The sequence below is a fragment of the Sebastes umbrosus genome, chromosome 6 (assembly GCF_015220745.1).
Source record: "Sebastes umbrosus isolate fSebUmb1 chromosome 6, fSebUmb1.pri, whole genome shotgun sequence".
In the NCBI taxonomy this organism is placed as follows: domain Eukaryota; kingdom Metazoa; phylum Chordata; class Actinopteri; order Perciformes; family Sebastidae; genus Sebastes; species Sebastes umbrosus.
The window spans coordinates 19999419-20011028 of NC_051274.1; positions in this window are offsets into that span (position 1 = coordinate 19999419).

An 11610-nucleotide genomic window follows, 5' to 3' on the forward strand; every position below is an offset into this window, starting at 1 on the left:
ATTGTGACTCAGCAACGTTGCACAAAAGGTGCATGGAGTACTCCATGCACCTTTGATAAAAAAACACTAAGAAATAACTGCAGCCAGCCTATGGTGGTACATTTTATGGGGGTCATACAAGTGATGAAGACCACAACTGAGCACTTAGAAACATTCACACAAATATATACACACAAAGAGCATGTTATAGACTCAGTTGCAGGTAGCAGGAGGTGTGTGTCTGCTTCAGGCTATTGGACTGGCATAAACACTCAGTACAGTGTCATTTCAGGCTAACTGTTTTCTAACAGCATATTTTCATGCACAGTTGAGCATACTTCATTACGCAACAGCATGAGCATAACAATGTGGTCCTGACCGTCTATACTAGGTGGTGCAGATTAATCAGTGACACCTGGTCAGGATGTGTACATGTGAACTTGCCTCTATATATGTGGAACGTGAACAGTGCTGTCACGCTGCTTGCTCTGATCCTAGCTCTTCATCAGGACCTTTGGCCAATTGCATACTTTAGGAAAGCACAGTGTACAGAGCAGGAACCTGCATTTACTGATGAAAAGAAAGTAGCTGTTGCTTTAAAATGGCTAATTTGGAAGTTTTTATAATACATAACCATGTATAAGTACATTTTTAAGTCATTTTATAGCACTTTGCTGACAAGTGTGCTTTGAAAATTGTGTAAAAACATTGTGTAACTAGTGCAAATTCAGTTTTCTGCTCTGTTAGTTTTGGGTATATTTGCTTTTTAAAGAACCAGGACTCGTGTTCTACCTGTTAAACATTTTTTACTTTACTTCCCTTTTCTCTCTCTTTTTGAAGATATTATTTAGCCATAGCATATTATTCTAGCTTTGTATGGTGTTTGCCTTTGCTACCTCCAGTACCCTATTATGAGTCACCTCAGAGTGTAATGCTCTGTGAAATAAAAATGTAGATGTTCTGCATCATTTGGTTAATTGTGTTCATAAACACAATTTAAAACCAAGTTGAAGTTATTTGAGTTGAAGTTATATCAATTATTTCAAATACATAAAGGTATCTGTCCAATCCAATCGAGTCAGCGTCCTATAAAACTTCTAAATTTATTGAAATGTCACCAAAATTGGACCAACAGGAGTTGAAATAGGGCCACTTGTGGTTTAAATGGCCAGTTTGAATTTTTAAAATGTCAGAAAACCACTCCAATATTGTCCAAATCGGCAAAGCGTTTGCTGAAATATTGTCCATAAAGATGATTGTTAATTAATGCTAATTAATGCAAATTACACTAATTGCCCAACATATGCAAGTTAGCATCTGGCAGTTTCTAAATGCTGGGGACCCAGGTTGTAAATTTCTAACACAAACTTTGTGGTAGTCAACATTTCTGGGTTCACATTACAGGCAAGCAGACTACTCAGGATGATCTGTAAAAACTTTGATGATCCTCTGACTTTTCATATTTTACATTTTCCTATACCTTGGATTGTAACCAAACACCTGCAAAAATTAATGACATTCCCATCAGCATCAGTTGTAATTTGTGTTTAGTGCTAATTAGCTAATTCTAGCATACTAACACGCTATATTAAGATGGTGAACATGGTAAAAATTGTGCTAAACTTCAGTATGTGAGGTGTTGTGAGAATGTTTGCTTGCTGACGTTAGTATTTAGCTCAAAGCACAGCCTTATAGGGGCGCTAGTGTGGCTATAAAATCGTGTTATGTATTTTCTTCTGTCTCTTTTATCTCCTTTTTTTCTCTTTTGTTCTTCCTGAACAGCACTGTGTAACTTCTGTTTTGAAAAGTGGTTGTGGCATTATTATGCCTGCCTACCCCTTCCCAACTTCATTTACATCTACAAATAATCTCAAACCTTTTTTAGAAACTAGGTCAGGAAAAAAAAACTGACTTCACCTTTCTCACCACGAGGAAATATATAACCCTCAACAGGTTAACAAACACCTCGCCTCCTAATCCCAGCAGTTAAATGATTTATCTTGCTATTTACCTATTGATAAGAGGGGGCAACACTGTCCTATATTTGCAGGTCTCACATAGAGTTAATGGCGCAGCAATTACAAGATAACAGTGACTTTGTTGTTCTGAATATTTGTCTTTGCTCAGCTCATTTTTTACCTCCGCCGACGAGGTTATGTTTTAGGTTTGATTTGTTTGATTGTCAGCAGGATTACGGAAAACTCCTGGCCAGATTTTCATGAAACTGGGTGGTAGGGTGTAGTGTGGGCCAAGGAGTGGATCCAAGTCACGGGACGGATAAACAAATTATTTTTATTGTCATTAGCCTAACATCGAGATAAGACATGGCCTTAGCAGAGGTCTGCACTTTCCGAATGCCCTTTTAGTTCTGCTTGTTATCCTGTGCAGCACTTACATATGTAGGCAAAAGAATCAATAATGGTTATGTACGCTATATTTAGAATATTTTCAACGCTTTACCTTACCGTCAGACAGCCCTTTCATAGGAACGCTCTCTCTCTCTGAAATGGCCTGTGATTGGTCAAAGTCTCTCATCAAGGGCTATATTTTTTAAAGCCTGTAAACAGAGCCATGAGGAGGTGCAGAAGTCTAGTTTTCTCTCACAACACTTGAATTACAATATGCTGAAAGGTTATTATGGGATTTTTGCCCAATGATGCCAAAACATTGTTGCCTACTGCAGCTTTAAATATCACAGGCTGTGATTGAGAATGCATGAAAACTATAGTTAGCAAGCAAGCAGAGGAGTCAAAAAAGACAGCATTTGTGTGACACAAAATTGACCAAATTTACAGGAAAAAAGAGACAGAGCCCAATTCCAGTATCATTATGTCTTTTAACAATATTTACTTTTATACAGATAAACTGAGTTGAATAACATTAAAAGGAAACGTATCAAACCAACATATCAAATGTATTTCGATCCAAAAGAACAACATGTGTGTAATCTCATTCAAACACCTGTAAATATTCTGGTATCTGCCTTTTAAACATTCATAGTCCTGTGGAAACATGCATGCTTAACCCTGTTTCAACTCTTTTTTTTTTAGTGATTTGACCAAAACGAGTTCCATCTGTGATTAAAAATTAAACATGATCTTGTTTCGTATAATCTGTGAATGAGCTGAGATGTGAGTGGGGTTGTAGAATGTTATTGCTAGTTATCCTTTTAGATGTGCTTCGTCATCAAGATAGTCCCGAGTTTTAACAGCACATATTTACATGGGTGTGACAGGGACCAGAGTTAATATGTGCAGAACGTCCTGTTACAGTACGTCTAACACTCATCTGTTGCTGTTAATCATTTCAGTAAAAAAAAGGAGACCTTCTCCTGTGAGTCATTTGTTCTTTTAGGTAAAATGATTGTTTTGCCAGTGATGTTCATTAACATTAAAAACAGGAGAGGATCAGAAATGACCACACAGAAATATAGTAGCCTATTTGAAGCACAAAGACAGACATTATGAACAGCGTTGCTGCAGGAGTGAAGTACACACTGCAGTTTATAATTTTTGTCTTTTGTAATAATATCTGAAACTAATGGTGCCACCAGCTGCTCTACTTCTAAGACTAAGTAAGGGAAAATGTACAGCAAGCTGGACATTGTTGTGAAATAAACCCAGATGGGGGGAAGCCAAAAGACGAAAAACAACAGACAAACGGACTGCAATGTAAATGCTTCCGGGTAAATATGCTATGCTCAGAGCTAGTGACGTAGAACAAGTAAGGGATAATGTACAGTGAGTGTGGGTGGACCCCGACGCAAAGCGCCCCGAGAGGGTTTATTTCACAATAATGAGCCGCTCACTGTACATTATTCTGCTTATTACACGGCTACTTACTTAAGAAATCAATGATTTGACACAAAAACGGTCCGCCAGAGTCCGACATCAGAACTGCGACCATAGCAACAGTCTGCTATACATAGCAACGGTCTTCTATAAAGAAATAACAGACCGTAGAACGCCGTGATTGACTAATCAGAATTGAGTACACTAATAAAATACAATAAAATACAATAAAATACAATAAAATACAACTTTATCTTCCACTGACCATGACATTTTCTTTTGACTTCAACCACTCCTCGTCAGTAAAAACATAATAGAAACATAAAACACTGAAGACAATATGTTCAATGTAAAACATTAATGATAATCACAAAGGTGCGTCTGTACTTATCACTTATCAAGTCTTCATCACTGATATGCTGAGTGCAGGGTGTGATCTAGGAAAATAGTTATCCAATAGAGTGAAAAAAAAAATACAATTTCAGTTATAAGATTACAAGTGGAGTAGAAAAAATAGACTTTTGTTAAAAAAAAAAAAAAAAAGTTTTCTCCCCAAGGGCAGCAAGAGTACAGGGTATGTGTGCTGTTTTTTAGTTTTTTTTAAAATAAACATGTAAGGGATTATATTTTTAAATTGTTGGGAAAAACAAATAGTGGTTGTTGCAAGGTGAGGTGCAGGAGAGCAAGGTGAAAAGTCACGAAGAGAAATCATCACACTGGCAGGTAAGTATGCTTGAAAAATAAGGCAGACTTTTATTTCAGTCTGTAAAAATTCCATCAAACAAAGGAAAAAACACATGGAGGGAAAATCATCCTCTGCATTCAGTTACACTGCTCACCACATGCCTGGTGCTGCTCTTTTTTACCACTCTCTTTTTCAAACTCTACTTTCACACATGGTCATATAACCTAACAGCCCGCCTTTCCAGTTCAAACTGGCTTATCAGGCGAATGCTGCCATCAGCTCAGACTGGAGACACCTGCAGTAAGAACCTGGGAAATCAGAGCACACCTGATTACACTTGGAGCCACTCAGTCCCTGTCAGTCAATTAACCCCTTAACTACCCACATAAGGAAAAACAAAGATAACTGTGATCAACCCCACTTGGCTTTACCAAACAGTTACTGAGGGAGTTGTTGCTTCCTCACATTTCACACCTCCTCCCCCTCTGGCTTACATAAGTCAGGCAAACGTGACAGATAATCAGCAATAAGGTTTTTCTTACCAGGACAGTGCTCTATGGTGAACTGGTATGGCTGGAGGGCTAGGCACCAACGCAGAATCCTTGCATTCTGATGCTGCGTGGATTGCATCCACTTCAAAGGTCTGTGGTCTGTCTGCAATACAAACTCTCTTCCCAAAAGGTAATACTTCAATGAATCAATAGCCCATTTTATAGCCAGTCCCTCCTTTTCCACAGTAGAGTACTTTTTCTCCCGGTCAAACAGTTTCTTACTTAAGAACAGGACAGGTTTCTCTTCACCAGGTTCCCCCTGGGCTAGCACCGCTCCTAGTCCAACACCGGAGGCATCAACCTGCACAAGGAATGCTTTCGTGAAGTCCGGGCTCTGCAACACAGGAGCTTGACAGATCTGCCTTTTCAATGCCTGGAAGGCACGTTCACATTCATCATTCCATATCACTTTCGAGGTTGATTTTTTTGTTAGTTCGGTGAGTGGTGCCGCCAATGTAGAGAAATGGGGAACAAACCTTCTGTACCACCCCACCAGTCCTAAAAAGGATCTCACTTGCTTCTTGGACAGGGGTCTTGGAATCATCTGTATGGCCTTTATCTTCTCTATTTGTGGCCTTATCTGCCCACGGCCGACCAGGTACCCAAGGTATTTCATCTCCTCCTGAGCCCAGGAACACTTGTTTGCATTCAGGGTCAGCCCGGCTTCCTGTATCTTGCTTAGGACGATTTCAAGATGCTGCAAGTGTTCTTCCCAGGATTTACTGTAGATTACCACATCATCAAGATAGGCAGCTGAAAACCTGGAGCAATCATTAAGAACAATGTCCATTAATCTTTGAAAGGTCGCAGGTGCGCCATGAAGGCCAAATGGTAACACAGTGTACTGGAACAAGCCCATTCCTGGAATCTGGAACGCTGTGTATTCTTTGCAAGATAGGTCAAGAGGCACTTGCCAGTAACCTTTACAAAGGTCTAATGCTGTGATGTAGTTGGCTTTCCCGATTCTCTCTAGCAGCTCATCAATACGGGGCATGGGATATGAATCAAAACAGGAAATACTGTTCAGTTTCCTCATGTCGGAACAGAACCGAGGTTGAGTACAATTCTTCTTGGGAACAAGCACTATGGGGTTTGACCACTCACTTCTGGATGGTTCAATGACTCCCATGTCCAACATCATCTGCACCTCCTTCTTCAATGGTTCCATCATTCGTTCTGCAATTCTGTAAGGCTTCAGGCGAACAGGTTTAGTGTCCTTCAGAACAATTTTGTGTTTTATCACATCAGTTCAGCCAGGTTTTTCTGAGAACAATGATGGGAAAGATTGTTTAAGCTCACCCAGTTGATGCCACTGATCCACACTCAGGTGCTCTGGAGGGATCTGGGGTTTACACTTCTCTCTGAAGGGCATCATGTCCGCTTCCTCAGCTTCCGCCACATCATCTTCAGACTGGACATCCTGGACCATCAGAACATGCTCTCCACCTGTTTCCAAGGGATTTCTTTCATGGTATTCCTTTAATAGGTTTACATGGAGCAGTTGCTTGTGTTTTTGTTTATCAGGACAGGAAATTTCATATGTTACTGGGCCCACCTTTCTGGTAACAGGATAGGGGCCTTGCCACTTCGCTAGTAACTTACTCGGCCCAGTAGGGAGCAGTACCAACACTTTCTGTCCAGTTTTCAGTTCTCTTTCTCGAGCATGTTTGTCATACCATACCTTTTGTTTATGTTGAGCCTCCAGCATGTTTTCTTTGACTCTTTCTCTGCAACTTTCCAGTTTGTCTCGCATCTGCAGAATGTAGGAGATGATGTTCGTTGTTGGTGACGTTGCCACACCAGCCACCCAGTTCTCCTTCAGCATGTCCAAAGGGCCTCTCACCTGTCTGCCATACAACAGCTCAAAAGGGGAGAAACCAGTTGAAGCCTGGGGTACCTCTCGATATGCAAACAAAAGGAAAGGCAACCATTTATCCCAGTCTTTGCCAGTATCATCAACAAATTTTCTCAACATTTGTTTCAGGGTACCATTAAATCGCTCGACAAGACCATCGGTTTCAGGGTGGTAAGGAGTGGTTCTTATCCCTTTCACACCAAGTTGAGAATACAGTGACTTCATTAGATGTGACATAAAGTTTGAACCTTGATCTGTTAAGATCTCTTTAGGGATGCCAACTCTAGAGAATAACTCCACTAAACATCGAACTATATGTTTGACCTGAATGGAGCGCAGTGGATAAACATCTGGATATCTGGTTGCATAGTCACATATCACCAGGGCAAATTTGTGTCCTTTGCTACTCTTTGGCAGGGACCAATGATATCCATGGCTATTCTCTCATAAGGCACACTCATAATAGGTAATGGTTGTAATTGGCCTCGGTCTGAAATTTTGGTGGGGGCCACCACCTGGCAATCATGACATGTCTTGCAATACTCCAGTACCTCTTTGTATAACCCTGGCCAATAGAAGCGCTCAGCAATGCGGTTATAGGTTTTGGCCTGCCCTAAATGGCCAGCCCATGGAATAGTATGACCCAAATGCAGTATTACTTGACGATACTCTTTTGGAATAACAAGTCTGGGATTCTCAATGTCTGCCAAATACAAAAGGTTTTCTTTTATGACAAAGGGATCCCCAATTACACCTTTCAGCCCCCCTGTGCCAGCTTTTTGGACCCCATCTATTTCACAAACTTTTGCAAAGAGAGGTTTCAGAGAGGAGTCATTCTCCTGAATCTCTCTGAAATTGTCAGGGATTTGCCATTGTGGTTCAATGGGAGGAGTTAAAGGGAGAGAAGGGTCAGGACATTTAGCTTTATCAAGATTTCTGTTTTTCTCCTGACGACGCTGACGTTTTGTTTTCTTAACCTTATTTCCCCCTTTAAACAAACCATCATCTGCATCAGGTAGGGGTTCTAACCCCTTGGTGACAGAGCGAGTCACTACAGCACAAGAGTATGCTCTGGAGTTTTGCTGGACCAAATTGTCTAGCACAGGCAAATCTTCTCCAAGGATTACATCATATGCTAGGTGATCTAGCACACCAACAGTTAACATAAAGGCTTGCCCTTCAACCTCAATGATCACTTCTGCAGTTGGGTAATCTTTCCTACATCCATGAACACATGTGATATTTACATTTCGTTCAAAGTTAGTCAGTGAGTTGTGGAGTAGGCTGGACTTTACCAAAGTTTGCGAACTACCAGTGTCAGCCAGAGCCTTTGCCACATGACCGTTAACTGTGACATCTACTACATGTCTATGTGGAATCATTTCATTCTCATTAACATCATCATGGTCATCATTATCAGGACGAGGTACAGAACACAACTCAACTGTTTTTGATCTTTTTAAAGGACAAAATGAAGCTTTGTGGCCAGGTTGCTGACAGTAAAAACATGTGAAGTTAGGTTTCAAGTTTGAATGTACAGGTTTCTTACCAACCCCAATGTCCTTATTGTCCACAACAGGCAAACCGTAAGGTTTGGTCTCCCCAAACCTTGACTTCCCAACAGTCAACTTTTTCCTTGAAGGGTCCCCGTGAGCAGCTGTGTAGCGTTCTGCCAGGTCCGCTGCTTCCTCTCCTGTCTGGGGATCGTTCTCCTTTACCCAGGTGCGAATGTCTGGTTGGAGCACATGGAGGTATTGCTCCAAAACAATAGACTCACCAATCTGCTCCTTAGTGCGGCTGTTTGGTCGCATCCATCGTTTATAAAGTCCCTTTATCCGGTTGTAGGTTTCACGGACTGTTTCTCCCACTGGCACAATAGTGCTCCGGAAACGCTGTCTGTAAGTCTCCTCTGTCACATTGAACTTCATTAACACTGCTGCTTTAACGGCCTCGTAGGATTCAGCTTGTTCTTCGTCCATTCCAGCATAAGCATCAAGAGCTTTTCCCGTCAATAAGGTGACCACTCTGGCTGCCCACTCCATTGGCTGCCACCCCCATGTTCTGGCCATCCGCTCAAACCGAACAAAGAAGCTCTCTGGATCTTCACCTTCTTTGAAGTCAGGTATTCTTGGTTCACTGACATGGGGCCTGACAGACCGGGTTGGTGGAGAAGCACGCTGTTGCTGCTGAGGCAACAGTTGCTGTAATGAGGAGACAGGCCCACTAGCTTGAAGTGGAATGAATTTCTTTGGTTCTTTAACTGTGGGCAGGTGCATGGAGGTTTCAGCTTGCAGCTTTAAAACACCAGCAGGTATAGCATGAGGATAATGTTGGTCAGCCTGTTCATATTGTTCATCTGACATCCAGTCCTGCGTCGACTTTGCTCCCATCTCACCTCTTAGCTGTTTAATCTGATCAAAAAGTACCGCTTCAGTTTGTCTAGACCGTCGCATAAACTCTCTCATTTCTTCAAAAAAGTCTGTGGCAGAGAGTTCTTCACTAGCAACACGGTCTATAAGTATTTTTGGCCGTACCACTGGTTCTTCTTCTTCATCTCCAGCGGCCATGGCTCCATCAAGTGGTGGCTCAAACTCCACTGTCCTTTCAGCATTCTTTCTCTCCATTTCTGCCAAGGTGGATTTCTTCGGCCGACCTCTTCCACGTACTGCACCTCTCATTTAGTCAGCATTCCAACACCAACTCGACACAGGCGTATTAGATCCCACCACTGCCACCAATTGTTGCAAGGTGAGGTGCAGGAGAGCAAGGTGAAAAGTCACGAAGAGAAATCATCACACTGGCAGGTAAGTATGCTTGAAAAATAAGGCAGACTTTTATTTTCAGTCTGTAAAAATTCCATCAAACAAAGGAAAAAAACACATGGAGGGAAAATCATCCTCTGCATTCAGTTACACTGCTCACCACATGCCTGGTGCTGCTCTTTTTTACCACTCTCTTTTTCAAACTCTACTTTCACACATGGTCATATAACCTAACAGCCCGCCTTTCCAGTTCAAACTGGCTTATCAGGCGAATGCTGCCATCAGCTCAGACTGGAGACACCTGCAGTAAGAACCTGGGAAATCAGAGCACACCTGATTACACTTGGAGCCACTCAGTCCCTGTCAGTCAATTAACCCCTTAACTACCCACATAAGGAAAAACAAAGATAACTGTGATCAACCCCACTTGGCTTTACCAAACAGTTACTGAGGGAGTTGTTGCTTCCTCACAGTGGTATCACTTTTTCTGCGTTAGTTTATCCTTCTTGTCTCAAACCTTCATCACCTCTCTGTCCACATTTGAGCGTATACACTGCTCCTTTTTCACACAGACTGAACGACAAGATAAACCTCAAAATCAAGTCGTTTTGACAAAGACCTTATTAAACGTTAACCAGCTCCACATAGACATCAAACAGATGATTCGAAGGAGCCCTGTCGGGAGTGTGACTGATGAATTTGCATTATAAGGTTACCTGGTTCGAAGGTAAATTGACCTTTATTTAACAAGCTTTGAAGTTAGTGATATATCAGACACCTTTATATAAATATTGAACGTAAAGAGAGAGACATTTATACATATTTCCAGTGTGCCTAGAGGCACAAGGCACGGCCTTGTGCGAAGCCAACCTGTTTATCTTCTTATTCCGGCTTTTTCCGTGTGTGTTTTTCGGCACACTACTCCTCCCGCAGCGTTGCCAGCACCTGTATAAAAAGTACATCCAAATGTGTGGAATGATCGGGAATGGTGTGCTATGACTTTTCTAAGAGATTTGTGCAGGGGTTTGTGGAAAAATCGTGCGATAGTGGGATTTTTTGCTCCGTAGGAATGAATGGTGCTCAAAAACACTCCTCTTTTGGGCCATACAGAGTCGCCATACGGGTCACAAGACTTGGGACTTTTATTGGCCCTTATTGGGCCAAATGGCCATTTTGATAGCGTGCACGTTTTTCACGGAATCGCAGTTTACGTTTTGTGAAATTTTCATACCGTTTCAGATTTTATAATGGGTGTGTATTGCTTGGGTCGTTAAAGGCTAGAGTGCATGACATCACCGCTAGAGTGTAGGAAAGCTTTAAAATCTTTTGAAAATGTTCCAAACAAATTGCTCGCTAACCCAGAATATTCACTTTTCCTTTTTCATCAAATTGTAGGAAATGTTGTGCTGGTCGCAGTCATGTAGCTATGGAATCAGTCGGACTTACACATTTGGCGATAAATGCCTGGAAGTGAGAGCAACTCCAGGCTACGCTCCAATAGGAGCCCATATTAAATTTCACAAAATGTTTGGGATCAGAGCAAAAGTTACTACTTTTCGAAACTGCCGCCGAGGTCACATTTTTGACACTACGTTTTTGCCTGAGAAGCACTTTTATGACATGTACGTCTCTGGTTAACTCCTATTATAAACTGTCTGACTGAGTGTACTTAGCAGTGGCCATCACCATGGTAACGTTTCATTGCTGCTAGACAGACAGGTGATTCACATTAGCCAATCAGAGCAGGCTGACTAACATAGAGACACACACACACACACAAGTACACACACATTTTAACTATGTAACTCTTATATATTAGTACTTTTATTTGATTTGATTTAGTACTGTGTGAGATAAAATTACGTTATATGTTTTACATATAGAGAGTCTGTTGACTCATGATGAGTGGAGAGGGTTGTACAAACATTTTAGTGGTTTGTTTACTCACAGAAAACAAGATTTAGAGATTTCAAACATGTACTAAGCA